The sequence below is a fragment of the Coregonus clupeaformis genome, chromosome 36 (assembly GCF_020615455.1).
Source record: "Coregonus clupeaformis isolate EN_2021a chromosome 36, ASM2061545v1, whole genome shotgun sequence".
Classification (NCBI taxonomy): Eukaryota; Metazoa; Chordata; class Actinopteri; order Salmoniformes; family Salmonidae; genus Coregonus; species Coregonus clupeaformis.
In genome coordinates this window covers 31,883,053-31,887,990 of record NC_059227.1, presented here as the reverse complement: position 1 = coordinate 31,887,990, position 4,938 = coordinate 31,883,053, and the positions used below count along the sequence as shown (strand labels likewise).

General features: G+C 45.2%; 1 pseudogene; it reads left to right on the top strand.

Annotated features, from left to right (window-relative positions):
• The first annotated feature begins 243 nt into the window (after positions 1–243).
• Positions 244–1,279, top strand: LOC121552526 (annotated as a pseudogene).
• The last annotated feature ends 3,659 nt before the right edge of the window (positions 1,280–4,938 follow it).

The following is a 4,938-nucleotide window of genomic DNA, read 5'->3' as shown; positions in this document are numbered from 1 at the left end:
CGCCACATACAACAGACAGGAAGTGTGTTGTAGACAGGGGATTGGACAGTAGAGGGAGCCACCCACATCTTGGGGAGATTATATATACTGGGGGAAAAACGAAGGAGAGGGCAGAGCGACCATTGCAATCTGAGGCGTCGCTCTCCGGGTGGGCATGTCACCTGTAACTCATGCTGAAAGCTTGTGATATGAATAAACGTATGATCAAGGTTCAGTATGAGCGGACTCCTTTGTTTATCAGCAATGACTAGCAACATTTACTCGATACGACAGTTATCATTAGATGATTGTAGTTTTCACCTTAGAGCCCCAGAGTACACTGACATCTCAGTAACATGTGGTACCAAGTCTATTGGCCTGTCGATCCTCATCTACCCTGTCATTTACTCTGGCTACAACGAGTCCCTGCTCATCCTCAACGAAATGGTGAACAACCCAGCCTGCAAGGGAACCCTGGCTGAAAGTGTGACTACACGTGTCTTGAGGTTCAACTTCCCCGTCAACGAGACCAATGCTTTTGGCAGCATCGTCAAAACAACCAGCACTCCAGGCACAGGGGTCTTCTCAGACTTCTCCAACATCCAGACGGTGAACATTAGTGACGTGGTCATATCGTCGGACACCACCACGAGGACAGTTACCTACAGTTCTGAGCTGAAGTACCTCTACTCTTGTGCCTATCCCCTAGAGTACCTGACCAACAACACCCAGATTGATGTGTTGGCATCCTCCATCTCAGTCAAGGACAACAATGGAAGTTTTGTCAGCACTTTGAGCCTGGAGCTCTTTAACAACACCAACTACACTTCGCCCATGGTCTTTCCGAAAGTGGGTGTCAAGCTGAGGACCCAAGTCTAAGCTCAAGTCAAGGCCACCAACCTGACCTCCCAGTACCATGTGCTCCTGGACCGATGCTACCAAACAATCTCTCCCCTACCCACCGACTCCACGTTCTTCAACCTCTTTGTCCCTTGCTCATTGGACCAGATGACTACCTTGCACCAGAACGGAGAGAGCCAGCACGCCCTTTTCTCATTCCCAGTATTTCACTTCACGAAGCGAATGAGAACATGTCCACCTACTCCTTCACTGCTTCGCCCGTCTCTGCGAGAGGAGCACCTGCGGTACGCTCAAACAATGTAACAACAGGAGGAAAAGGAGTGTTGTTCCCGCTACCCAAGATGGAGTGACCGAGTACAAGACCATCAGCTCACCTCCCATCACCTCTCATCATCAACAGAACAACATTGGGGTTCAATTTGTGGTAAGACAATTGTGAAACTATATTAAAATCACATCAAAATGGATCAAAAGCATTGTCTAATGGTATATACATTTGAAATGTCATTTTTTGTCTGAAGTAGCCAAATTGTTCAACTTGACCAATCCACATTGTTGTATTTCGCTATCAAAAACATATATCCTTTGAAAGGATAAAATATTTTGTGGGTGTTCAATGTTCTCCACATCTAACTTACTTTTAGTAATAATTATGAAATACTATCAGATTTTATGATGCTGATAAATATAACACCTTTATAGACGGTCCCTAACTGCACATTCGTATTCTCTCAAGATGCTGAAAGAAATAAATCATGTTTCTCCACTCCTGTTCCTGAGTCAAAATGTACATTTGTTAATATTAAGACTGTAAGAGGTTATAGACCTACAGTCAGTGTCCAGATTTCTGTTTCCATTTAACCCATGTGAACAGTAGGCTACAGTTCACTTGACTTGCCATAGACCTATTTGAAGTCACATAACATAGGTACTGCTATCATCCTCTTTTACCACTTCACCAAATCTTTCCCAAACATGACTTTTCTGGCCCTCCTTTCTCTTTATTTTCAGCTCTCCATTTAGCAGCTTTTCACTTATTGAATTAAACTCAGACATTGTCCTTTTTGCCTCAGTGGATCGACATTACCTTTTTCTGCCCGTTCCCAAAAGCATTTGGCGATTGGCGTGTAGGCTATTTGGCGTGTGTAACGTTAGACCCTAAAGCTTAGGTTTAAGCGCTAATGCCTAAATATAACGAAAGAAAAACCTAAATGTTTCATGTATATTTTTCTATTTATTCAACCCGACTGCCACCCACCCACCCGCCCTTCATCAACACAATATTTCACGACCCTAAACCCGCCCGGCACGCAGTTCCGCAAGGACTATGAGTCCACCCCTACATCACTAGTCTGTATACCAAATCAAATCAAATCAGTTTTTATTTGTCACATGCTTCGTAAACAACAGGTGTAGACTAACAGGGAAATGATTACTTATGGGCCCTTCCTAACAATGCAGAGAGAAAGAAAATAGAGAAATCATAGAAAAGTAAAACACATAATAATAAAAGTAATAATAAATACACAATGAGTAATGATAACTTGGCTATAAACACGGGGTACCAGTACCGAGTCGATGTGCAGGGGTACGAGGTTATCCAGGCTCTGTCATAGCCGGCCGCGACCGTGAGACCCATGGGGCGGCGCACAATTTGCCCAGCGTCATCCAGGGTAGGGGAGGGAATGGCCGGCAGGGATGTAGCTCGGTTGGTAGAGCATGGCGTTTGCAACGCTAGGGTTGTGGGTTCGATTCCCACGGGGGGCCAGTATGAAAAATAAAAAAATAATGTATGCACTCACTAACTGTAAGTCGCTCTGGATAAGAGCGTCTGCTAAATGACTAAAATGTAAATGTAATTGAGGTAAATATGTACATATAACTAGGAATAAAGTGACAGATAGTTAACAGTAGTAGCAGCGTATGTGATGAGTCAAAAAAGTTAGCGCAAAAAGAGAGTCCGGGTAGCTATTTAACTAACTATTTAGCAGTTTTATGGCTTGGGTGGTAGAAGCTGTTCAGGGTCCTTTTGGTTCCAGACTTGGTGCATTGGTACCGCTTCCCGTGCGGTAGCAGATAGAGCAGTCTATACATTTACATTTACATTTCAGTCATTTAGCAGACGCTCTTATCCAGAGCGACTTACAGTTAGTGAGTGCATACATTTTTCATACTGGCCCCCCAAGGGAATCGAACCCACAACCCTGGCGTTGCAAGCGCCATGCTCTACCAACTGAGCTACAGGACGCCTATAAACAACCAATACTAGACAAATAGGTTTTCTATCAACTTATGAGGTACTGTAGTTCTGTAAAAATTATTTCACCCCTTTTTCGTGGTATCCAATTGGTAGTTACAGTCTTGTCCCATCGCTGCAACTCCCCTATGGACTCGGTAGAGGCGAATGACTTGGGTGGCTGGAGTCTTTGACAATTTGTAGGGCCTTCCTTTGACACTGCCTGGAATAGAGGTCCTGGATGGTAGGGAGCTCGGCCCCAATGATGTACTGGGCCATACGCACTACCTTCTGTAGCGCCTTGAGGTTGAATGGATACCAAGCAGTTGCCAAACCAAGCCGTGATGCAGCCAGTGAAGATGCTTTCAGTGGTGCAGCTGTATAACTTTTTGAGGACCTGAGAGCCCATACCAAATATTTTCATCCTCCTGAGGGGGAAGAGGTGCTGTCGTGCCCTCTTCATGACTGTGTTGGTGTATGTGTGGACCATGATAGATCCTTAGTGATGTGGACACAGAGGCCCTCCATTTCCTGTAGTCCACGATCAGCTCCTTTGTCTTGCTGATGTTGAGGGAGATGTTGTTGTTGTCCTGGCATCACACTGTCAGGTCTCTGACCTCCTCCCTATAGGCTGTCTCATCGTCGTTGGTGATCAGGCCTACCACCGTCGTGTCGTCGGCAAACTTAATGATGGTGTTGGAGTCCTGCGCGGCCACGCAGTCGTGGGTGAACAGGGAGTACAGGAGGGACCAAGCACGCACCCCTGGGGGTCTCCTGTATTGAGGGTCAGCGTGGCGGATGAGTTGTTGCCTACCCTCACCACCTGTGGGTGGCCCGTGAGGAAGGAGGTGATCAGTCCCAGCCTTTTAAAGCGTTCTTGGGCACAGGGACTATGGTGGTCTGCTTGGTATTACAAACTGGGTCAGGGAGATGTTGAAAATGTCAGTGAAGACACTTGCCAGCTGATCAGACCATGCTCTGAGTATGTATCCTGGTAATCCGTCTGGCCCTGAGGCCTTGTGAATGTTAACCTGTTTAAAGGTCTTATTCACAGTCGTCCGGAACAACCTGTGCTCTCATGCATGGTTTAGTGTTGCTTGCCTCGAAGCGAGCATAGAAGACATTTAGCTCATCTGGTAGGCTCGCGGCTGGGTTGCACTTTGTAATCCATGATAGTTTGCAAGCCCTGCCACACCCACATCACATTGTAGATAACACTGAAGTGACAACAGAACTAAAATGAGATTATATTTCTATGGAAGTAACTAGGTGGAATGACTTGGTTATCAATCATGTGATTATCTGTTATTTGCCCATCGACAGCAGAGTAAATTACAGAGTGGGAATGGATTAGAGTTACAAGGGCCTGTTAAAACTCACTACTCTTAGTGCATTCCAATGCTTCTCCAAATACACACACACATACACACAGACACACAGGCGCGTGCACACAGATGGGCATGTACACACACACATACACACAAACACACACACACACAGACTGTACTACTATGGCTGACCCTGTAGAACAACACATTTCACTGTGCTTATTTGGTGTATGTGACAATAAAACATTAAAACACACACACACATACACACGCACGCACGCACACACACACACACACACACACACACACACAACACGCTCCACAAATATTCTGTTTGAAAAACTGGAGGACAGCTGTATCAAAATGAAGTCAATACTAAATGTATAAATGAATAAACAAATGTGTTAATGAACAAGGGAGCAGATTAAATGAATGCATAAATGAATGAAATGGTAAAGAGGGGCCTTCTGTGCATCACCCATCAGTAGTCAGAAGACTGGCGGTGTATTGATGAGAGGCCAATGGGGAAATCAG